Source organism: Sciurus vulgaris (genome assembly GCF_902686455.1).
Source record: "Sciurus vulgaris genome assembly, chromosome: 10".
In the NCBI taxonomy this organism is placed as follows: domain Eukaryota; kingdom Metazoa; phylum Chordata; class Mammalia; order Rodentia; family Sciuridae; genus Sciurus; species Sciurus vulgaris.
This window is the reverse complement of record NC_136470.1, coordinates 111,886,807-111,912,522: the sequence shown is the minus strand read 5'-3', so window position 1 is coordinate 111,912,522 and position 25,716 is coordinate 111,886,807. Positions and strand designations below refer to the sequence as shown.

General features: G+C 36.8%; 1 protein-coding gene across 1 annotated transcript in view; it reads right to left on the bottom strand.

The window, feature by feature from the left end:
- Positions 1 to 17,956, bottom strand: part of SPTSSB (serine palmitoyltransferase small subunit B) — a 32,631-nt gene extending 14,675 nt beyond the window's left edge. Inside the window, exons 1-2 of the mRNA XM_079156400.1 lie at positions 16,349 to 17,956; positions 4,710 to 4,804 (exon numbers count right to left, since the gene is read on the bottom strand). The gene's annotated coding sequence lies outside the window, so the exon portion shown is untranslated. The remainder of the gene's footprint in view (positions 1 to 4,709; positions 4,805 to 16,348) is intronic.
- Between the last annotated feature and the right edge of the window lie 7,760 nt (positions 17,957 to 25,716).

The window sequence follows — 25,716 nt, the reverse complement described above, 5'->3', positions numbered from 1 at the left end:
GATGGGTATGGAATTTGGGTTCTGCGAGATGATAAAGTTCTAGAAATTGGTCATGCAGCAATACTTAACACTGCTGGACTGTACACTTGAAGATGGTTAAAATGGCAAATTTTATGCTACAAGTTTTTTAAAACCACAATCAAAACATTTAAATACATCAGTGACTAATCCTAACATAACAAAAGCCTGAAATTTAAAAATAAACTTTAAAATTGTCTCAGCAACATTTTTAAAAAAGAGTAATAAAAAGTCATTGAGAGTCTCAAGTTGGAGTGGGGTATTCTAGTTTAACTAAATCACGTGGATATGCCATCCACAGCTGAATAAACACCCACAAAGTCTTCAAATAATAGTTGTCAGGTCCCAATTGCGGTTCCCTTCTTGGCTATCAGAATGTGAGGAAAATTCAAAACTGTAAAACTCCACAGAACCTTCTGGGAAGAGTTGATGTGTTCACGTTTATTTTTGGCATCAGTGAAATTTTAGTAGCTTTATCTCCTACAATACTTGTGGGGATTATACATCCTAAAATAGGCTTACCTGCTTTTGAAAGGAGGGTCCGTGAGAGCCCAACACCTAGAGCACTTAATCTTTCAGTTCAAACTATTGTCGGTCCTACTGTTGTCACAATTCCCTCACCAGCTGAGTGTCAGGACTCTTCTGTTCTTTTCTTCTCTTCCTCAGCTCTTCCAAAGCCATCAAACAAGAAACCATTACTGTGTGTTTCCAAGGACTCTGTCTGTCTTAGGAGCTAGAAACTTAACCATGAAAAATAAAGCCTTGACCCCATTCTTACCAATCATGATTATATTTGAGGACTCTTCAGAAGCTGAACACTTATCCAAGGAACAATTTGAAAATGAAGGTACATTATTGCAATATCGATTTGTCAAGAGTATACCTACTCAATACTAGCGCCAAGAGTTCTGCCAAAGGGAATCTGGTTGTGTAGGTAGCTGGTGGCTGAGACCTTTCCAATAAGATTTTCCATACTAATAGTGTATTTTCTTTGCACATTTTTTTTGGCAGGGGTAACACTGAACAGGTGTGCTTATAAAACATTTTTTATTTTTGCTTTCTGGTCTCTTCTCCCTCCTCCCCCTCTTCTCCTGCTTCTTCTTTTGGCTTCTTTATTTCTTATTATACTGTCTGGAAAACTTTTGGGAGTGAGTTCAATGATTTTCTTATTATGGTGGCCAGCAACATTGAATTTTCATAGATGTGATTTTTGTGCCAATAATAATACAGTCTGCTGCCCTCACACTGCCCTTGGTGACCTGAGTCTGCATCTCAGTTATTACTGCTTTTTAGAAAGTAGAGTAATAAATGGAAAGCCAGGTTGACTCCAAAGGTCATGACAATAGACACAGTGCTATTGAGGTGCTCTCTCAGTTAATCCCCAGATCAAGGGACAGTTCTGGCCACATTGGTGACACCGCTGTGCTCCAGGTTAGATGGTTTTAGGGATGGGGTGTGGGGTGAGGGAGAGATGGTAAAAAGGCAAAAATTTATAGATTAGGCCAAACATGTTGCTGCTTTTAGACAACAGAATTATTCTAATCAGATTTTTATAGTCTTGCACTGAGAAGTGAGTTACTAAAAAGGTGCACCAAGAGAAAAAAGAAAGAAAATCTCATGGACAATTTAGCCAAGTATCTTTCTCCCTTTCCTGGGGAAAGCAGTGTGGACATATCCTTGTAGCTTCACCCTCCTCCTTGAGTTTCCCAGAGGGTGCAGCTTACATTTTCCTAGTGAAAAGGGGGGGACTAGGGAGCTCAAGTTTTTTCTTCTTTAAAATAGGTAAGTTATTTGTTTCCTAAGAACTTTGTTGATTCTCAGAGAAATGTGATGAAGGCCAAGGGCAACTGGGCATTTAAAAAATATACGTATTTTCAATGAACAGATTTTTGTAGGCACTTTAACTATAGGCCTACTCGGTGTAAGATGAAGCATTCTAGTCTGTCTTTGAAAACATGTGGGCTTGAGGTCAGGAAGAATACCAGAAGAATATCTCCCAGACATAAACATATTTGGATTAAAGATATTATAGCAGGTTGGATGGTGACTACCAAAGAGATATGTCCATGTCCCGAAACCAGTAAATGCGACTTTATGTAGAAGGAGGGTCTAAAATTGTAATTAAGGATCTTGACAGAGAGCATCCTGGATTACCCAGGTTAGCTCTAAATCTAATGATGACTCTCCTAGAAGAGACACAGAGAGGGGGCCATGTGAAGACAGGGGCAGAGTTGGAGTCATGCCACCACAAGCTGAGGAACTCATGACAGTGCCAGGAACTGGCAAGGAAGAATTCTCCCAAGGGCGCTTGGAGGAAGCACAGCCCTGCCAACACCTTGACTTCAGACTTCTACTTCCTGAACTGTCAGAGGACAAATTTATGTCATTTTCAGCCACCAGAATGGTAATAATTTGTTCCAGTGACCCTGGGAAGCAAATACTGATATCCTTGAAAGGACTGGAACTGTGTAACACAGGACTCCCTTCAGAGAGCATCTTGGAGTCCAGTGTGACAGGCTATGCCTAGATTCTCAAATAATTCCTATTTTAAAGGTGAAGGAATCACACACAAAGTCTTGTGGTGGTCATGTGGGAGCTGGGAGAGAATCCTGCCGAGGGTTGGAGTGGTGGGGAGGTCCCTTCTGGGGTTGAAGACTCTGTCTTTACAAACTCACTAAGGTACTCAATCACTTTTAACCTCAATTTCCTCAACTGGAAAATAGGAATGGTAATAGAACTTTACATATACTTGCTGAGAAGATTAGAAAGTATAAAACATTTAGACTGGGCATGCCAAAAATCTCAGCTACTTGGGAGACTGAGGTAAGAGGATTGTCAAGTTTGAGGCCAGCCTGGGTGATTTAGTAAGGCCCTGTCTCAAATATAAACAAACAAACAACAAACAAACAAACAAATAAATAAATAAATACATACTGAGTTGAAGAGTTCAATCCCTATTCCAAAAAAAAGAGAGGAATAAAAGAAAAAGAAAAAAGTATTGATAGATATACATAAGAAAGGTTAAATTAATATTAGCTGTTATGATTACCATCACCCTGTACTAATATACCATTGCCAGATTAGGAAGACCAGACAAAAAATAAAAAAGAATGGGATCGTTTTCTAACGATCATAGGTTGCTATGTGACCTTTATCACTTATTAAATAAAAGCCAGGTTTAGAAAGATAATTCTTGAGAATGTACAATTTGGGCATGGCTGCCAAAAGGGAGAACAAAGGCCCCAGCTACCTCAATAACATCTGCTCCTTGCTGAGCACCTCACACCTGCTACCAACTGTTCTAAGCACTTTCAATGAACTACTTTGTTTCAAAGAAAAGTATTTTCTGAAGCCAAGTTGGAAACCACATTGGGATGCCCTATAGGATTCTCTTGCTCCAAAGTGTTCCTCCTGTCACATCAACTACTGCCAACAAATGCTGGCATCCAACAAGTATTTTTCTGAATTTGCAAAATCAAGCTTCATTATCAATACCTTTAAAGTAATACTGGAGATTCCTCATAACATTCTGAAATAAGGACATGGACACTTCAGATCCATAAATCCCCTGAAACATTATAGCAAAAAGGAAAGGTTTAGGGAATAACCAGTCAAAAGATGAACCTATTTCTCTTTGTCCACACCTTCTACCCCTTTTTCACTGGCTGAGAGGGTGCTCTTACTATAGATGGAATAAGAGTGGGCAGGTAGCTGCCAGGTGTTGTGGTGCACCCCTGTAATCTCAGTGACTAAGGAGCCAAAGGCAGGAGGAGTGCAAAATCGAGGCCAGCCTTGGCAATTTAGTGAGAACCTGTCTCAAAATAAAAAATAAATAAAAAGGACTGGGAAGTAGCTCTGTGGTAGAGCACCTCTGGGTTCAATCCCCAGTATCACATCAAAACAAAACAAAACAAAAAAAAGTGGGCAGGCAGCTGGTTGAGCTAGTGGTAGTCTAGGTTTCTTATCATTATACTTCCTTTTCTTTCTTAAGAATTAGATCTAACAAAACAAAACAAAAAAACTAGAAAAAAAAATGAATTTCCTGTTATGAGCACTGACCACTCTTACTTTTTTTGTTAACATTTTTGCAAGACAATGTCTTCATTTTACTGTACTTTTCTCTCAAATTGTCCTACTTGGTTAATTAAATGCTTATTTAAACATATATTCTTCTCTGGTACCAAAGATCTTCCAGGATAAGAAGCTGCTCCATTTAAATAAAAGATGAAGGATGTTGAAACAGAAGCAGTTTTTAAAAGCAGATCCATAAATAAGGCAGTAGCTGGTGCTATGTGATTCTCACCTTGGCATTTGTACTGCGACTGCCTTTTAGGTCAAGGTGTTCTCACCCAGAGACCAAGGACTTGGGCTGGGAGAAGGTGACATGTATGAAACCCTTGCAATTTAGGCAAAGTTCGCATAGATGAACATTTTCTGCATGTTTTAAAGAACTTTGTCATGTCTGTAAGCTGAGAACCACTACTCTGAAGCCTTGAACTAAAGCTGATTGCCACATTTTGCTCCTTTTTTGTCATCTTAAATGCCAATATAATGCCCAGTATATTATACATGCTTGCTGGTAACTTACAAGAGAACTAGAAGATTCATCTTGTTAAAGATGTCATTTCATAGTCAAAAGTGTCAAAAGTTTTCTAAAAATGAGATTCCATGATACAATCAGAGGAGTTTACCTTCCTGGGAGTGGCCAGGTCTGGTCCTCAGCTTTGTTCCTCCTTGGAATGATCCTGTGAAGGTTACTCTCCTCTCTGGGTTACTGTTTCTTCATCTGTGAAAGGAAGATTTGAATTAAATAAACCCAAAGGTTTAAAACAATTTCAACTTTAAAACAATTCTGTCCCATGTAAAATGTCGTTAAACCATTGGGCCAGATAATCTCCCACAAGAGTCTAGAATGTATTATAAAAACTCGGGATAAGCTGGCCTTACTTTCAAAATTATTTTTAGAGAAGTCACAGTTTAAGGACATGGCATTGGCTGTGGATTTCCCAGTTGCAGTCTGAGGACTATAAGGTGCCACAGGTTCCAGGGCTGAAGAGAGGCCCAAGGTAGGTCAAAGAAGGAGTCTATGAACACCCCCTCCCTACTTCTGTCCAAGCAGCCTGCTCTTAATCTGCATTGTGTATTGTGTTTCTGGCTTTATTTGTAGAAAATGTTTCTTGATTTTAATTGTCTTTATTAATATCATGGGACAAAAGAAGGAAAAAGAGGGCAGGGTGTGATGGTGCACACCTGTAATCCCAGAGGCTTGGGAGGTCGAGGCAGGAGGGCTGCAAGTTCAAAGTCAGCCTCAGCAATTTAGCAAGGCCCTAAACAGCTTAGATAGACCCTGTCTCAAAATAAAAAATAAAGGGCTGGGGATATAGCTCAGTTGGTAGAGTGCTTGCCTCACAAGCACAAGGCCCTGGGTTCAATCCTCAGCACTGCAAAAAAATAAAAATAAAATAAAAAGATAAAAATAAGTAAAAAATAAAAAGGGCTGGGGATGTGGCTCAGTGGTTAAGCACCCCTGGGTTCATCCCCAGTACCCCCCCCCCCCAACAAAAAAACAATAACAACAACAAAAACAAAAAGGAAAAGAGATTAGGAAAATCTTTGTATTTAAAAATCTATCTTTGGGGACTGGGGGCATAGCTCAGTGGTAGTATACGTGGAAAGGTCCTGGGTTCAGTCCCCAGCATCAAAACTAAATAAGAAAAAATTAATAAAAATTTCTTTGAAACTCACTTGAAACAGAAGCCCTAAGTCTTGTTTCCTACCTTGTCATTTATTAGCTCTTTCACATCAGGCAGGTCATATAGTTTTTTTTTCAGGTTTTCTCCTCACATATAGTATAATTATAGTAGTGTTTTTTGCATGGGTAACTGTGAGAATTAAAAGAGATAATTTTTTTTTTTTTTGGGTGCTGGGGATCGAACCCAGGGCCTTGTGCTTGCAAGGCAAGCACAAAAGAGATAATATTTGGGAAAGTGTTTTGTAGTTGATCAATCATCATAAAGATGGTTAATGATTCTTCAATACTGTGCCCAGGGTTTGTCATTTTTCTTAACCATTATAGCACATTTTTTCCCATTTGAGTTAAGTCACAGAGAATATGGATGATCAAATTTGTAGATGATTTCAAGTTATAGGAAAGAAGTATCAGAGGCAGAAGACTACAGTGTTCAAGAATATCTGAGGGTAAAACTTTGAGGAAAATAAAAGGTCTTATTCTTTAGTTCAAAAAATTAATTGCCCAAGATTAAGATAGGGGGAAATTTGGCTTTAGCAGTTGAAGTAAAAAAGACTAAGGAATTTTTCTGAAATTCAAGTTTATTATGAGGCAACAGTGTTGTGATATGATTGATAAGTAAATAAAGAAGTGATTCAATATGCTTAGAGAAGGACTGATGTTTCATATGGGAAGCTTTGAGACGATTTCAGGAAAGGAACCTGTCAGAGAGGACTTAAAAAACTTAAATGTTCTCAAATGAAGTTACAGACTTTCATGGTGGCGAAGGTTTAGAGTTGGTTTGTTGTCTTCAGAGGTGAATCTCAGAAAAAATTGGAAACTAATTGTTGCCTACAGAAGAATCAGGAGTGTAGCTCAGTGGTAGTGGCTCTGGGCTCAATCCTCAGCCCCACTAAATAAATAAATAATAAAGGAACGGGCTTTCTGGAGAGATACTGAGAGCTTCATTAGGAAAAATAGTTCAAATAGAGACTAGACAAGGCCTTCTGCAGGTTGCCATGAATCAGGAGGAAGCCTTTAAAATGAGATTACTACAATTTTACCAACTCCAAGATCGTATTTCTACAGTAAAATTAAATATGTCATGGGAAGGATAGTTTACTGTGTTAAAAACTTTTTTTTTTGTTTTGCCTTAGTAAAAGAGTGTGGATTTTGAAATTGGCAAACTGGAACTTGCTCTTGTGTGATTTTCAGGATGCTATCTTACCTTTCTGAACATCAGATAATATCATCAGTAACACAGAGATGACTCATTATCTCTGAACTGTTGTAAAGATGAAACCACACAACATTGGCAAAGGACTTTAATTGTGCCTGATCTAAGTAAGGACTCAAAGGTAGAAACTTTTTATCCCAAATATTTTTTTCCTCTTTTCTTCATGCATTTTATTTTCTTCCCTCCCCCTCCCCCAAGCGATTCCTTTCAGGTGACTATTAAACCCCTCAGAGACATATGATGTGAGTAAAGTGGTGACTTTCGTGAGTCTGGGAGGAGCAGTTTACCTGGAGGATGTTAGTGGGTCAAGTGGTACAGTATCTTGTTTCATGTCTGTACCATGTTTGTTTCCTCCTAAATGGAGGGAACCTGTAGAACAACTTTTTTGTTGTTTTGTTCTGAATTATAACCTGAATTTCCTGCCCATCAAAACCAGAACTGGGCCAACCTGATTGATTTTTTTCCCTTAGTTCAAAATTTTAGGCAGTAAAACACCCTATTAAAATGTTAAAGCCCAATTTCACTATTGTGGAGTAGATGTGGTATCTGTAACCTTAAAGAGTGAGAAGGATTGGTAATTGGAGTACTGGGATCAGTAATGTCTTCTTTCTAGGCCTACTTTCTCTGGCCCTAAGTTAATTATGATTCTTCAATGATGTGTTAATAAAGGAGTAACAGTTTGCTAATTTTAGAGATGATCAAACACATGGGATCCTGTTCTCCCCAGCATTCTGCCAAATTAAGTGAGACTCTCCCACCCTAGGATGCACTGGCTCTGTGAAAGAGTTAGTGTGCCACTCTCCCCACTGACCCCTTGACAATCCTTTAGTAAGAAGTTTTTATCAAATATCATAAGTTTTTCACTTTGTCCCTTAACTACTTTGTTTTTTCTAGAAAACAAATTTGTACTTCATACCATTAACTATTCTAAATGAAGACTCTTCCCCCAAACTCATACATGTTAGAATTTTTAAATAATTCTAAAATCAAGAAACAAAGCAGAATCCATAGCTAATCAAAATTGATAAATGTTAGAGTGGGGATGACCATCCCACAGATTGTTAACTCTTAAGAGTTGCCTTATTTATGACCAAACTAGATTAATAGGTTCCGAGACTGGATGGGAAATAATAAGCATTGTAAGAAAAATTGGGGCTACTTAACATATTTTATTACAAAGTCCACGAAAATTGAGTAAGTATTTTTCATAGCATTTAGTGATGAGTAGTGATATTATGTGTGATTATTGAATGTAGAGATTGGGTCATATTTATAAGGAGTTCTTGAATTTTCTATTATATTATATGGTACTAATAGTAATATGTGCAAATATTTACCTGTCAGTATTATTTACATATATAAAATATACATATATATGTATATGTAGTATATATATGTACTAAGATGGTATATAAAATTTTTTATTTTAAAGTAATAGAAATAATTTATTTTATACTTTTAAAATAAGAAATCAGTCGTGTGTTTCTTGGAGTTTATAGTTGCTAAATACAAGATAAGAAGGTTTTTATTTATTTCTAAATTTTTGTGTTCATTATAGTTGTAGGCAATATGTTTAGCTTAAAAGCTTTTAGAAGAGAACAAATGTGATATTTTTAGGAAAAAATACTTCTTTAATCATTTAACCTCACTAAAGAGAGATAGGTCTTCATTATGTGACAAATAATATTCCTTCCTCAATAATAATACTTTAAAAAATTACTCTAGAGATAGTCCAGTTAATCAGTTTCATGACTGACAAATATCAAGTTTTGTATATTAATTCAATATTAGTGAAGGTAGATGAAATAAAGCTAGTAATTAAGTTGGAAGAGTTTGTTGACAACTTTAAGAGAAATATTGTTGCTACACAAATAGTCTTTGGTTTTAAGCAAAAGGAAGAACTTCCTTGTTTATTTGGTTTTAACTATTGTTGAAACCTTACTTGCTATTATGAAAATAAAATATCCCCCTGAAATGTCCCAATAAAAATTTATAAGATAATATAAAAAATAAACACCCATGATTTTACCATCTTAAAAAAGTGTGTATATATGAGAGGTACCTAACAGTATTACCCTATGTACATGTATGATTACAAGAATCGTGTGAAGATACATTGTGTACAACCATAGAAATGAAAATTTGTACCCCATTTATGTACAATGAATCAAAATGCAGTTTGTAAAAATAAAAAAGATTTTAATAATTAAAAAGATGTGTATGTGCAGTTGGCATTTTGAATTTTTTTTCCTCTGCATTTTTAAACATTTGATTATAATCACACTATTTAATTCTGTATTTTGATTTTTTAAAATTAATTTTACTCAAAGGGATTTTTTTCTATATTATTATACAGTTTTCAAAATCAACTTTCTAATGATTGAATTAGGCTAATTTTGTTATCTCAAGATATATTCAATGCACAAATATTTGTTGAGCTGCAAATATTAGCTGAGCACCATGCTAGGCACTAACAAACACCTATGCAGGCTATGGGAGAATGGCAGAGGATGTAGAGGTAGTGTATAAAAAAAAAAAAAAAAAAAAAAACCTTGAAATCTTGGTACTATTAATACCCTAGTATTAAGCACTTACTTGGGTTGTTCATCTGGTTGCTAATTATCAGCCAAGGCAGGTAAGGGGATATGTGGGTATATTTGTGTAGGTACTGTGCCAGGTTTAAGTCTACTAAAGTTAAAAAAGCTTTTTAAAAAATTTTTTTTTAATATTCTCTCTCCAAATAGATGTATAGTGATCATGTTCTAGTGCTAACAACAGAAAATTTTGAGACAAAAGGAAGTTTCTGTCTAGTCAATCAGTGGAGTTTCCATTTATTGTGGACCTGGGTGTGTGTGCCAGGTTCCACTGTGGATAGTGACACACTTTCTGTCAGGTGTGATTGTTGCCAACTTGAGCTCCCAGGGCCATCAGAGGCTCCATTCTGAGTAATTAAAAACAAAAACAAAGCAAAACAAACAAACAAACAAACAAACAAAACCCCACTTTTTTTTAAGTAAGACATTCCTTAAAGAACACCTTTAGTTGGGGAGGAGCCCAAGGTCTCTAACAGAAGTAGAGGGAAGTATTAAAGGTACCGAATTTTCATAGGTTGACCATGTGTTAGCTCTATATAAGGAGGCACATGATAATTCTGGCTAAAGGTCTTACACAGAAAAGAAGATTATTATATTTTCAAAAGAAACAAAAAGGCAATTTAATACCCTTAGTTTTGGATAGGTCTCAATTTCAATTAGGATTTGTTTTCCCTTTACTTTCTTCTACATCAGTGAACATTCACTGATGCTTATTGGGCATGACATTCTGTAAGGCACAGTGAGTATGCACAAATTGGTACTTTGCATATTCATGGCTGGGAAGCAGGGGTTAGGTGTGAGAGCAATAGGGGTTTTATTGCCCCAGAAAAGTTGCTTTGGACATACCATCTTGAGTTTTTTCCCTTCCTTTTTCTGGTCCTTTTAATTTTCCTGTTCAATATGCTGCTTTATTTATTCCCCAAATTTCTTTTAATCTTGTCATTGATCTTGAACTCGGTATGATAACTTTAGCTTAGAATTACTAACTGACATCCTTTGATCTTATAATGGAGCTGAAAGAGCTGAGATGCAATACTTGAATAACAAATTGTCACCTTGGAAGCTATTATTCTATACTGATAATAGTATAGATATTTATTGAACAAATTATGTTCTAGAACTTTGCTAGGCACTTTGTAGGTATTTTCTCATGCAGTTCACTTAATAGAAGCATCATTTCCATGCCTATTTTACCAATAAAGAAACTGAGGCATTGGGATATTTTTAAATTGCCCCCAATATTTCATAATAAATGAAGAGCACACATTGTTAACCAATCTGCCAGGCTGCTTTTCTCTGCAAAGAATTCTGACCAAAACCTGGCAAATTGTCCATTTGTCTGTCCATCTGTTTATCTTTTCATCTCTCCATTCATCTGTCCATCCATCCATCCATCCATCCATCCATCCATCCATCCATCCATCCATCCAGATACCTGGACATCTAAATATTCAATCAAGTATTTAGCAAGGATGATGGAGGGATATAAATTTCAGTAGAATAACAGATGCAGTCACTGTCCTCAGGCCACTCTCTAGAGGAGGAAGAACAATTAAGCCAATGTACCCATATAGTTAGTGCCATGACAGAGAATTGCTGGGTACTCTGGGGCATAGAAGGAGGCTTATAGAAGAAGGAGGTGTCAGGACCATGATAGCAGGTTAGAAGTTCTTAGCCTTATCCCTATGTTCTTCAGCTATTTTGTAGCAAAGGCATATTATGTAACCTTTAAAAAGAAAGGTCTTTGAAACATGGTCTTCTTTAGTCTTGTTCTGCCAGTGTCTGGCACATAGCTGCTTATTTAAAATTTGTTAAATAAATGAATGAGAATCCGAATGCTTCACTGTAACAGTGGGTCTTTTATGTATTTCTATTTTTTGCTCTGAGCATGCTCAAATACTTCTCCTTTAGGCTTGAAATGAATGCTCCCTTTTGACTTACAAAATCTAGTCCCTGCTTCTTTTAAGCCATTATCTTAAAAAAACTGTATTCCAGGAAAGCTGCTGTATGCAGTATATTTACTAGAACAAGGTCTCCTAGGGTACCTTTAAAATCAGGTGCCAAAGTAGAAACTCTGGGGCCACCTGGGGAAGTGGAGAGTCTCTGGTTGCTTTTCTCCCCCATCCCCCAGTCCATCTGTGAGATTTGATGTTTTGCTCTCTCTGTAGTTCTGAAAGATTGGTTCTCCTTTCACCTTTCCAGGATGGCTCTGATATTTTTCTTCTCAATTTCACTCTCATTCTCACTCTTCAAAAGATGTTAGCTTTGGAGAACCAGATTTTAATTGTTTACACACAATCCCCTGAAAGAGTCCAAGAATCCATGGAAAAGCTGGAGAAAAAGACCAGAAGAAAACTGAAAACCTAGACTCATTTCCCTGAGTGAGAATATCTGTTATCATGAGGTAGTCTTATATTTAGGTTGTAATTCTTTAGAGAAGTTGTTAGGTTAGGTCTTCCTTGTGTCTGCTTGGAATGTTTTGGAGGTAACATATTTTCCTTACTGAAACAATGGAATATCTAGGGAGAAAAATAATGTTGGCAGTTGAAGCCAATGGGAAGGGGTAACCGAAACTCTCAAGGGGAAGAGAGAAGTTCACTGGGTGGTAGCAATCCTTGTGGCCTGAGACACAGAGGCCAGGTTTGTGCATGATCTTTACATTACATAATTCTAGAGTCTTATTTCCTAGCCTGATCACACAGTTTAAAATTGTACCTTACTCTCTTCTCTTTTTTACTGTTTCCAGAATTCTTATTTCTTTCTCATATAATTATATTCACTTAGTATTATTATTGTTATTAATGTCTGAAGCCCCTGCTCTAATTTAAGCTCCTTGAAGTGAGCTTAAATGTCTGTTATGTTTATTACTTACCCAGGGCCTAAAACTATCCAGGTACAGTGTAGATATGCAATAAAAATTTGTTAAATAAATAAATAATTAATCATGAGGAAGGCAATATTTAAAAATAATAATGATAATCAAGTTTACCTACATGGATTTAATTTATAGACAAATGGTTGGACATTCAAAATTATTCTATAGAAATCTTCTAGTTGAACAAAATATGAACTTTACAAAATCTGTGATACCATCAGCAAGGCATACTCTTCAGGGCGTGGATACAGAAGGATAAGCCTGTGCTGGTGAGAATGGAAAACACTTGAATTTTCCTGAAGCAGGTAGACCGAATCCCTAAAGCTAAGGGCACAATTTGGTTCAGTTTACTCATAACTATTCTGGAAACATGCTTACCACTCCTATGAGACTCTGAGACACACTGATTTTATACTACCATTTCTGAACAAAGTTTTATCATCCAATTCTAATATTTTTAATATAGAATGGGGAAGCTTGTGGAAACTCAAAACAAAAGGGATGCGATAGAGGAATAAATTAATTATTTAGGAGCTTGCCCTGCATTTGAGATTATCATGATCATGGCAGATACTTTCCAGCAAAGACATGTCTGCGTGCTGTGAGGAGAGCGGATGCTCCCTGGCTCTTCTGACTCTAGCTTTCGGGATCAATCTAGTGTGTAAGCAAAACTGGGCTCACTCACATAAGAGATAAGTCCACTTTTTGCTGAGATTAAGGTCCTCCCTCTCTCTTTCACCCAATGTGGGCCGTAACAAACTCAACAATTGACATGAAGAACTGATAAAGGACTAGACTTTTCTAAAAGCAGGAGGAACAACTGGCCTCATAGGTCCTGGATTAATAAAATGAATGGGTGAGACCAAAAAGATATGACATTGCAAGCAAATTCTCTGTAGGAATGAATTAATGATATATGACTTATTTCCAAATAGAAAAATGTTTGGGCAGGTGTGTAACCATATGCAAATCATATGTCTATCTAATATCCACGCTGCTTTTAATTATTTCATATATTATAAAGTGGTCCTTTGGGGGGGAAAAACAACCTCAAGTAAACTATTGGTCTAGTTGTACATGGAGATTAACAAACTTCAAGTTATAAATTTATTTGTTCTTTTAATACCTTGGATAATTTTAAAAACCGCTTTATTGAGATATAATTCACATACTATATAATTTACCTAACTTCAAATAAATAATTTGTGGTTTTTAGTAGTATGGCATTCAGTTACACAACTATCACCAGAGTTGATTTTACATTATTTGCATCATCCCTATAAGACACCCTGTACTATTTAATAGTCACTTCCCATTCTCCCCAAACCTACCTCCCACTCCAGCCCGCAGGAATAATAAGTATCTCTATAGATTTACTGAGTTTGAATATGTTATGTAAATTAAATATACAATGTGTGGTTTTCTTTTACTTAGCATAATATTTTCACTGCCCATCCACACTGCAGCATGCATCAGTTATATCCTTTTTATTGCTGAGTAGTATTCCATTATTCCTTTCCATACCACATTTCATTTATCTATTCATCACTCAATGGACGCTAGGGGTGTTTCCACTTTCTGGTCTACTACGAACAATGTTACTGTGAACATTCGTATAGTAGTAGTTCTTGTATAGATACGACTTTTCAGTTCTCTTGCATTTATGCCTGGGAAAGGAATTGCTGTGTTATTTGGTAACTATGTGCAAATTTTTGAGGAACTACTGAACTCTCTTCCACAGAAACTGCATCATTTTACATTCCCACCAGCAATATATATGACAGTTCCATTTTCTCTGTGTCTTTCCCCCACACCCCCACACCCCACCCCCGTACCAGGGGTTGAATCCATGGCCCTATGCATACTGGGCTAGCCCCAATCTCTCCACATTTTCTCCTCCGCCTGCTTTTACACATATCTTTTTGATTACAACCATTCTGCTTAGTGTGAAGTTGTATTTCATTGTGGTTTTGATTTTTCATTTCCCTAACAACTAATGATTGTAAGTACCTTTTCATAAACTTATTGGCCATTTGTACATCTTGTTTGGGGAAATGTTGATTTCAATCCTTTGCCCATTTCAAAATGGGTTATTTGCCTAATTGTTGTTGAGTTCTTTGTCTTCTGCTTTAAGAGTGGGGTGGGTGGTTGAAGGAATAAAGTCTCAGACTTCTTAGTTGGTCTTGCCTGAAATAAAGTTTCTGCTAATGGGGATGCATATGGACTGCTTCTCCTTGGAATATACTGCGGCATTAGACTTGAATCTAGGTTGTGAGAGAGTCCTGAGTTTTTGGTATCTACCCAGAGTAAAGTACCAATCAGACAGGGTGGAGCACCATCAAACCCAGTTGGAGGAGGGTGGGGAAATGGACTGGAAATGGGCTCTATTTCAGATGCTACAAACTCATGCCTTACTGTAATGCTATAGATTGTCTTGAATGGCTATTTCTTTATTTGCTGTTTTCCCTCAGGGTAACGAGGAAACAATTTTTATCAGTTATTTTATTAGGAGTGGGTTCACACAGCTTTTCACACCACTATTCTGGAGATCAGGTCTCATTTGGATACTTTTAAATGATTCTGCTTCTTGTATACTTGATGATAAACTGATATAGTAGAGACAAATTTTGCCATAGAATGATAAAGGATAGTTTTTTAAAAATAAAATATTTGCAAATTTATAAACAGTGGATTAATTAGGAAAACCAAAGGAAGTTAAGGACTGGTTGACTTTCAGCTTCATATTCACTAAAATTCTAAACTGTCTATGCATTTGGCTTGACAAACCATTCTTAATTTGTGGTTATTAAATAGTTTTATAGCAATATTTGAATAATGAGACCATAGTGCATTTCATACTCAAGTTTGTTGTTGGTGGACTAATGAGCTATATACAAAGTCATCACGGCTGTTGAAAGTTGTGAACATAAAGGTTATCTTCAGAAGCACAGGACTAATTTAGATGTGTAAATCAAGTTATTAAAACTTCAAGTTTTATATATAAATTTTAAAGGTTTACTAGCAAAAATTCTATGCATTTCTTAATTTTTGTTCAATTCAAAATAACTATTGCACCACAGTCATTTAGAAAAACAACCTTCCTCACTTCTTGATGCATTTATATGGACTTTGAGGACTAAAATGTAAATATTACATTTAAGAATTCCTCAAATTCCTTCATTGAGCATGGACTGGGCTCATCAATGAACTGACAACCAGTTGAATGCCATTTTAGTAGAAATGAGTCTAGAAACTTGCTCATATTTAAAACCCTTCACTATCTAGTCTCATCCCCTTTTCCCACCCTCAGGCAAAGTAAACTATTTCTTTCTTCCGGGGCTTTAAAGTTTGTTTACTTAGGAATGCTTACTCAAGCATCTTTGAGACAATACATACTGCTTGAAAATTATGATAAAATGTTAAAATGCATTCCTTCTTGGATATTCTTCAGCTTTTGACAGTTGTCTTGTTTGTGCTATTGCCTAAAGTAGCGCAAGGGAAAAAAAAAAAAAAAAAAAAAAAAAAGTACTGTATAAGAGCATGAAACTAGGCAGATGAATATTTAAGAAGGAAACCACACATCCCAAAGATATTTCTCTGAATTGTTATTAAAATGAACTCGGCAAAGGTAAATAATGAAAATAAATTTATTTCGGTTGGGAAAGTTTTAATATTAAAGTTTAGCTTCTGTTGAATGACAGACACATCTTTGTTGCCAACAGTAAAAAGCAAGTGGAAAAACCCACTCAATTCTTAAAACTGTAATGCAGTTAAATAATAAACTGATAAACTGCATTAAAACTCAGTATTACGCCCCCTCCCCCCCAATAAGGACAGAAATTCTGTCCTACTAAGGCTACTTTCCAGTTCAAGTAGATATATTGGAAGATGCTTACCTCCCAGCTGGGTGTACCTCCCTGCGGCTTTAGGTGAGCTCGGATGCTTTGGCTCCTCCCCAGCTGCTGCGAGCTTCCCACTGCGCGGGGCGCCAGGGAGGCTCCAGGAGTTAGGTGTTCAGCCCCGCCCTCTGCACTATTGCTAAAACTCCAATTCTGCCAGACTGATTCCGGTGATTAATTATTGACAAAAGGAAAACACTCTTACGCAAACTTGTGTCCAACCGCACTGCTCCCAGCGACTCCTTCCAGAAGAGAATGCCGGCTGCACCACTCCCCTCCCCCCTTGCTCTACGGTCCCAACTTCCCATACGCTGCCACTCTGTCCTGGGAGATTAGGCTCGTCCTCTGAGGAATACAACCCAGCGACTTCTACATTTTAAAATTTGATTTTCTGTAGGTCGTTCGCACTTCTCCCGGGACTAGCCTCTCAGGAGGGGGCGCTTTCCCAATGCTGGGGAAACCCGGGCTCCGGAGCAACAGAGGAGGCAAAGGCGTCGCTGTCACCTCCGGCTGCTGCAGTAAAACCCTGAGCCGAGGCAGGGATGGGGAGGAGGGGATTGGGAGGCGCCCTCCCCCTCACTCGGTCTGGGAGCCCCGACACTACCAAAGGGGCACGTCCTTCGGTGGTGGTGGGGTGGTGATTGTGGTGATGGTGGTGGAGAAGGTGGGAAGACGTGGGGATGGGGAGGAGGAAGATAAACGGGAGGTGCAAAAGTGAGAGCTCTGGGGCTTTAACCTAAGCCAACGTTAAAACGCTCAGAGAAAAGCCTGCGCCCCGCATCCAGCCCTCCGCAGACTTCTACAAGAGGGCAAAGAACTCTGGGTACAGGTTCAGCAGGACTGTGGTTTGAAACTCAGCATCAGGCTGTGAAGTGAGCCCAGGACTCGGGCCGGGGCAGCAGTAGGCATCCCATTGCATCCGTTTGTCAAAACCGAAGAAAGAGAACCCTTTTAGAATTGGCAGCTAATTTTGGTGCCTTTGAACTGGCACCAAAATGCCTCTCCCCGCTCCACTCCCTCCATCCTGCCTCCTTCCCCCAGGTGGCTGGGAGGTTAATGGTTGAAAAGCTCCCCCCTCTAACCTCCCCGGGGAAATGGAAGGATCGTGCCTGGGGAACTTGTGCGTGCTCACTCGCAAGGGCAGAGAATTAATTTGGGCCTGACTGCGGCAGGAGGGCAAATTGGGAAAAAGGGCCCGGAGCCGCGGGGTGGTGCAGAGACGCTCGGCGCCAGCACTCGCGGTTCCTGGGGCTGGCGAGCTCTGAGCTTATCTGGGCACTCAATTATCTTCCCAAGGGGGCGCGAAACCTGGAGGAGCATCTTCCCTGGAAGCCCGCATCCAGAACACCATCGATTTCTTCTCTACCGAGGGCAATGCTTAAATTTGACCCTCGCGGCGGCTTCCTATGGGCGCAGAGGACCTGGCGGCTCCTCATCCTGTATTTCCGTGACCGAGATTCTTTCTGCCCAAGGCCTAGGGGCGTCCGGGGGCGAAAGCCTCCTTTGATTAATGAGCATTTGGGCAGCATCTGCCATTCAGCCTCCACTGCCGAAGGAGGAGGCATTGCACATGCTCCGCCAGGGCTGATTGTGATGAAGCGCGAATTTGAGCTGCTGGCAGGTTTTGCTCGTTCTCAGAATACACTTTCATCAGGTTCCAAGCTGCCAGTGCTACGAAGAGGAGGGAGGCTCACGTTATTGGTGTCTCCATGCAGGAGGGAGGGTGTCCCCAAAGGGAGCTGAAGGTGGTTGGGGGCAGGGAAGGGAGCCAATAGAAACAGCACCTGCTTGGAGCCTGGGTTAGCCATTTTACATAATTATCATTTTCTTCAGCTCCTATGTATGTTAGCAACCACTGCTGTTTTTTTTTTTTTTTTTTTTTTTTTTTATAATTTCTTTATCACTTTATGTTGGTTACATTCCTTATCTCTTGGCTTCCCCGACACACCTTGGAATGTTGGCAGAGCAGATATGACCACTCAGGGCATTTGATAGAGGAGGAAATAGAAACACTGAAAAACGACTTGCCTACGGTCACCAAGCCCATTTGTGGTAAGGCCACTACTATTTATACTAGTTTCTAGATCTTATTATTCATTATCTAGTTTCTCCACTGGATTATGACATATACCCCTCCAAACTGTGATTGTACATTTGTGGAATGTACAAATCAGAAGTAGATCTTCCTGCCAAAGGTTTGTGAAATGGATAGGTTTTGCAATTACTCCAGCTGGAGGTTGGGAGAAACTGTATTCAGACCATTTGACATAATCTTAAGTGACATATATGATATTTAAGCACACATAGGCATACTTTATGTATATATTTGCACCCCCAAATGGAGAATAGATGCTATTTATTTTTCATACATATAACTAAGTCACAAATGAAGGTCAACATAACTTAAAAGGCAGAATTATACAGACTACATCATTCATCAAAATATAATGATAAAATTAACAACAGAATTTCCCCTCATTGCAATACAGTTTGAAATTTAAAGATGCTTTAAATATGGAGTAAAGGGAAGTAAAGCTAGGTGGGTTGGTACATACCTATAATCCCAGTGCCTTGGGAAGCTGAGGCAAGAGGATCACAAGTTTGAGGTCAGCTTTGGCAAGTTAGAAAAATCCTGACTCAAAAATAAAAAGGACTGAGATGTAGCTCAGTGGTAGAGTATCTCTGGATTCAATCTGCACTACAGGCAAAACAAACAAACAAACAAACAAACAAAAAAAAAACAACCCCACAAATGGGAAATTACAAATACTTTTAAAAATATTATTTTAATTTTACAAATTTATGGAGTACCATGTGATAATTTGATACATGTATAGTGTGTAAAAATAAAATCAGGGTGGTTAACATTTCTATAACTTTAAAACTTAAAAAAAAAACCCTTTGATTAACATGTAATAATTGTACATATTTATGGGAGATTGGAATACACACTCTTTAGAAAAAGAAGAAAAGCAAAATTCCTACATGACAAAATTGTGCAAATGAACAGTGCAGAAAAACTGAATCCATAAAATCTTATATTTATTTATAATGTGTTTATTGTAAAACAATGAACAAAGCAAGAGACTTTGGAAAGACTGCAAAAGAATTATGTTAATAAGTAAGGATAAAAGCAGAAATTAACCAAATAGGAAAATTCATAAACCCAGGAAACTTGATAAATTAAAAACCAAAAAACACAACTTTACTCTCTGAAGAGACCAAGAAACCGATCAAGAAAAATCAAGAAACAGAGAAGACACATACATTAGAAAGGAAAGATGACCTATAGCCACAGATAAGAAGGATATTTAAGAATTGATAACCCTCAACTGATATTTTTTTTTTTTTTTTTGCTCACGAAAAATATTCTCCCTTGGTTCTGGTTACTAGAACTTGTGAGATATCCAATGATCAATACCATGGCTTATGCAAAGAGGAATGAGATTTGAACTGTTGGTATCATTTAGAATATAATAGTATAAGAATATAAAGTAATGATAGTCACATCAACTGAACATTTTGAGCCAAGTCTTTCATCATCACCTTAAAGCAGTTGTTGAATAATAACTAAAGGGCACATGCTACTGGAGTAGGAGACTTTTAAAAGTCATAATCACTAGAGTGTTATTCCCTCAGGTAATCTGAACTTTGGGGACAGATATTACAGGAAAGGGAAAGAGAAAGCTATTTTAGGACCCAGAGAGATTGTTTGGAATGCCTTGGGAGCTTGGAATTCCAGGAAGGAAAAAGAAGTTGATGTGAAAATCTACTCGAATTGACCTAAGATCATTAACTGGTCTTGTAATCTTCTGCTAAGGATGGTCTTACTCCTAGGGGACCAAAGTCCAAGCATACAATGTGAGTTTTCCTCAAGCTTCCAGACTGGTCAACGGTGGTCCCAAATAATGTAGACTTTGGGGTCATCTACCTTTGGATTCAAATCTCAATTCTGTCTCCTGTACTTGGTTTTCTCAATTATAAAGAAGGGAAAATATTAACTTCATAAGGTTCATTTAAAGATGAAACATCATTTACTATGTATATGTAGTATTTTCTCTCCTTCACTCTCTCTTCCTCATTCTGTCTTCCCTAAATACCAACTTTTGAAGGAACTTTTGCCCATTCACATTTCTCCTATTTTGTCAATAGAACTCCAACCTCCTTCCCTTCCTTTAAAATCACCTACCACCTACCCTGCCACTCTTCAACAATCAGAGAAACCCAAGCTTTAAAACTGAATACCTGGGCTGGGGTTGTAACTTAGTGGTAGAGCATTTACCTAGCTAATATGCATGGAGGCACTGCATATAAATAAATAAAAATAAAGGAAAAAAAAAAAAACCCAAAACTGACTACTCCTGGGATGCTTTGGAAAGACCCCCCCTTCTACATTATATAGTATAATTCAGTCCCCGAATGATGACAAAATCAGGTCTACCTTTTCCTCCTTCCCTTCTCCCCCATCACGGACATATCTTCTTTCCTCCCTCCTTCCTGCCTTCTTTACCTAACACATATTTTTAGTTCCTATGAGGCTATTCATGAGTAACTTTTCTCTAACACTTTGATTCCAATTTCAAAGATATGCATTTATTTAGGATGAAGTCTTTCATTGGATATAAGCCCTAACACGTAAACATTCTAAAATTTAATATTAGATTAAAGATCATACTAATAATGAGAGTAGTAGTTTATCCTAAAATTGGAAAAGCAGCATTCCATTAAGAGACTAATGTGACTGTCTCTATCAATCATTGACAATCATAAGAGATTATCATAATAGCACAATTCTTACCCTTAAAAGACTACTCCCATTTTAGCAAAAGACCCTAGGAGCAGCAAAAAGAACAGTGTAACAAGAGAGTTCTTGCAACATAAATTATCAGGCAACCTCTAAAACTATCTTTACATACAGCATCAATTTTTGAGTAGCCATGTCTATGTAGACAAAATAAGGAAGACAGTGGAAAGTCAACAAAGTAAGAAAAAAGAATGAGGCCCCCTCTTAACTATATCAGCAACACCTCCCCTTACTCCTTAATTCTTATTCTCTTTTATTGTCTTGTTACCAGAAGAAAAAGAAAGTGAGTAATAGGTATGGACATTTAATAGTAAGAACAAAATTTTGAGTCAACTTTTATTCTTTCTGGTTTGTCTTCTTGATGTGAAGATTAACTCTTCCTTTTTTCCTTTAAAAATCTTGCTATATCTGTACCATTTATTTTTGTGATGGCTTAGGATATCATTACTCTTTCAGAGTAGAATTCTAAAGGTATTTGAAGGATTGTAATATGTTAAAGAAACTTCTAATCTTCTTAGAGTCACCAACTATTTATGCACCACTGATGCAACCAGCTAACTTCTCTAAGTTTTTGGTTTTTGGTGATTGCACTAGTTTCTGACTTTTTGTAATTCCCCTGTGACCATACCTACTCAAGATTCTTCATAACATATGTAGTCGTGTCCATATTCCTGCCAGTCAATCTAAAAATCACCTGCAGTATACATGTGCTATAAAAGAGTATCCAAAGCTGCCAGATAAATATTATACCTCTTGTTGGACTCTCAATCTTGTTATATGATTTGGAGGTTAATACCCAAATTACTTCACATTTGAATTATGTAAAACATTATGTATATACTGAGTGACTATATTTATATTATGAAGCATTCATTCATTTATAATGATTACCATGACTTTTGTGATTAAAAATTTAGAAAATAAAAGGATTTTGACCTGGAGAAGGCTGCTTCCAAATTCTTTTGAAATCACTTGGTTAAGTCAATGAAAATGTCAAAGGTAGAGTGGAAGAACGTATATTTTACATTGCAGCATGGAAATTCTCATTTAAATCCACGTTCTGAATATGTTTGACCTTGCAACTGATTTTAAATTATATCTTTAGTTTTCACTTTGTTTTATTCATCCCTCAGTGCTTGACTGATAATATCCATCTTTTCCAGTCATTGACAAAAAAGGGCTTATTGGTAACAGTAACCAGAATAAGAGACTGAGGTGTTAGAAATGTGATTGTCTGAAAGGTCTCTTGATTAGATCTATGTGGTTAAATTGTTGAAGCTTGAAAATAAATACAGCATAGAACATTTTCTCAGTAATTTGGAATTTCATACTCAGAGTTGACTTCTTGAACAACAGTAGAGTAAAATGACCAACTTGGCATCAAAAAATGTTCAAACCACATTTTACTCTTAAATTATATTTTTTCTTTTTTGGAACAGATAGTTCTATGACTCTATTGTCAATGTGATTTAAATAGATAAATTATTTTTGATTATTAAAATAACATACTAAATTTGAAAGCAATAGGAATATTTTAAAAGAAAATGAGTGAGTTATAACTTTACCATCCAGACAGAACCATTGGTAATGATCAAATATACTAATTTTTACATAAAGAAGATCATGTTTTACATAAAGTTTTATGTCTTGTTATTTCAGCATCATTTGAATGGTTGTATAAGATCCTATCAAAGTGTTATGATAATGTACCTACTCATTCCCATATGGTGGCAAATATTAAAGTATATTTATTTCTATTATAAATTGTGCAATATTAATTTTTCTTAAAATTTTAAAATTTTGATAGTAATGCTTTTGTCAGATTATTTACACTCATGTTGTACTTTTTGTGTGATGTCATTTTTTTTTTATTGCGGTACAATGCACATTATTTAAAGTTGACCATCTTGTCCATTTCAAAATATGAGTTCAATGGTATTTAATATATTTATAATGTACAACTATCACTACTATCACTTCTATAATTTTTTTCATTTGTAAAACTGAAACTCTGTACTCATTAAAGAATAAATCCCTCTTCCTACCTCCCTGAAGCAACCACCATCCTTCTTTTTGTTTCTTTGATTTTGACAACACTGCCCCATACTAGTGTAATTACACACTAATTTTGGGCTGTCTTAATTCACTGAGCAAAATATCCTCTAAGTTCATCCATGTAGTAGCATATTCTAAGGCTGAATAATATTCCATTATATGTGCATACCTCATTTTGCTTATCCATTCATCTGTTGATGAACATCATGATACACTTTTCTGTCCAGTAATGTGTCAGTAACTGTGCTGGTTACCTGGGGTTAGAAGTTGTTCCAGATATCTGCAAAACTGAAGTATATCATGGTTACCCAGGATCTTGAATAAATTACTGGGATACATCTATCATATAAAGGAACTCATCTCAATTAATCTTATATTTATCTTGCTTTCTCAGAATAAGTGAACCATTGGTTTCTGTAAAATGGAAAACATATCCTCCCTTATTGTGCTTTCTGTCAACCAATTTTTAGGAAAATAATTGTTCTAGAGCAAGAAAAAAACCTCTTTATTTGAGTATTACATGTTGAGAAGCAGAACATTGTACTTTCTCTTTAAAAGACTTTTACTAAAACAAAAGTTGATAAAAAAAAAAACAAAACTAAACAAGAATCTTCAGGTTTTTAAAGTAGAAATTAGCTTAAAGAAAAAGAAATTCCTATTTAGGGAGAGAGAGAGAATAAGAGAAAGAGACTCTAGAAGAGATTAATGATAATGACATCAATGATAATAACAGCACTCTCAAAATCTGATATATAGATTTGGTCTAAAGTGCTCAAAATTTTGAATAATCCAACCATTTTACTTTAGATTTTTGGCATGTAATCTTTCTCTACCCAGAACAAACCTACTTCACCTGTGATTTGCTAAGTGACTTATTGCTTCTTGGAAGGCTTTTGATTTAGTAACCAACTTCCCTGACTAGTTTTCTTATCCTTCATCAGTTGGTTTAAGGCTCTTCCACTGTAATGAATGGCTGTGAAACAAGAAAGGAGGGAACCTAGCCGCACTGTCTCCCACTTCCACTGAAAGAGTTGTCACTCATCTTCAACAAAACATCTTTCCCTGACTCTCACGTACTATGAAAATTCATAGCTAGTCTAGTGTCATGACATTTTTCAGTGGAGAATTTGGCATTTATTGTAAAGGCATTATTTTAATTCCTGTCAAATTAAACTTTCAGATCAGGGTTGCTATTAAGGATGAAAAGAGCAAAACACAGAGTGAAAATAAGAAATAGCAAAACAAGGCAACAAGGCAATTTAGATGTCAAGATTAAACAACAGAAAAAGAAGTTCATGGAAACACATTGGCAATGGGAAATATAGCCATGATCCTTTTCGGGTAGCTCTGTCCCAGTCTTCAATTTCTGATCTAATGACCTATGTTTTAAATTGACTTAACAGGTGTGTGGGAGGCATCAGGGAAATTTGGTGCAGCATCTTACAGACACATGATAATTACCTGAGAAGCTCTTCCCAGCAGGACTAGACTTCTAAAAATCAGACAGGTCACAACATGCCCTTACCTGTGTAAACTAAAACAAAACCTCATCACAACCAGCAACCAAGAGTCAATATTAATCTCCATTCTGTAATTTTATAAGTGGCTGTCATACGCTTTTAAAAGCGTTATTGACATATAACTAAAATATACAATTCACTCTTTTATAAGGTAAAGTTTAATGGTTTTGAGCAAGTTCTCAGAACTGCTATCATCACTACTTAATTCCAGAATATTTTCACAACCCAAAAGGAAACCCATGCTTGTTAGTAGTCATGTCCCATTCCTCTACACCCACTCTTGACCCTAGGCAACCATGAATCTTTTTCTTTGTCTGTAAGGATTTGTGTATTCTGGACATTTCATGTAAGTTGAAGCATTCAATATGTGACCTTTTGTGAATGATTTCTTTCACTTACATTTGTGAGGTTCATTCACATCATAGTGTGTATCCAAACTTCCTTCTTTTATGTTACTGAATAATATTCTACTATGTGGCTATACTATATCTTATTTATCCATTTCATCAGTTGATGAGCATTTGGATTGTTTCTATTTGGGAGCTATTAAGAACAATGCTGCTATGAACATGTATGTACGAGTTTTTGTGTGGACATGTTTTCATTTCATACCTAGGAATGAATTGCTGGGTCATATGATAAATCTCTAATATTTTGAGGTACTCCCAATTTTCCAAGATGGTTGCACTATTTTATATTCTCACAAATAATATAAGAAATTTTAATTTCTTCACATCCTGGCTAACACTTGTTATTGTTTGTCTTTGTGATTTTAGCCATTCTGATGAGTATGAAGTGGTGTCTGATTATGGTTTTGGGTTGTTTTTACCTAATGCATAATTATATTGAACATCTTTTTATGTGTTTATTGGCCATTTGTACATGTTTGGAGAAATGTCTATTCAAATTATTTGCCCATTTTTAAATTGGGTTATTTGTCTTTTTCTTGTTGACTTGTAAGAATTCTTTACATATTTTGAGTATTC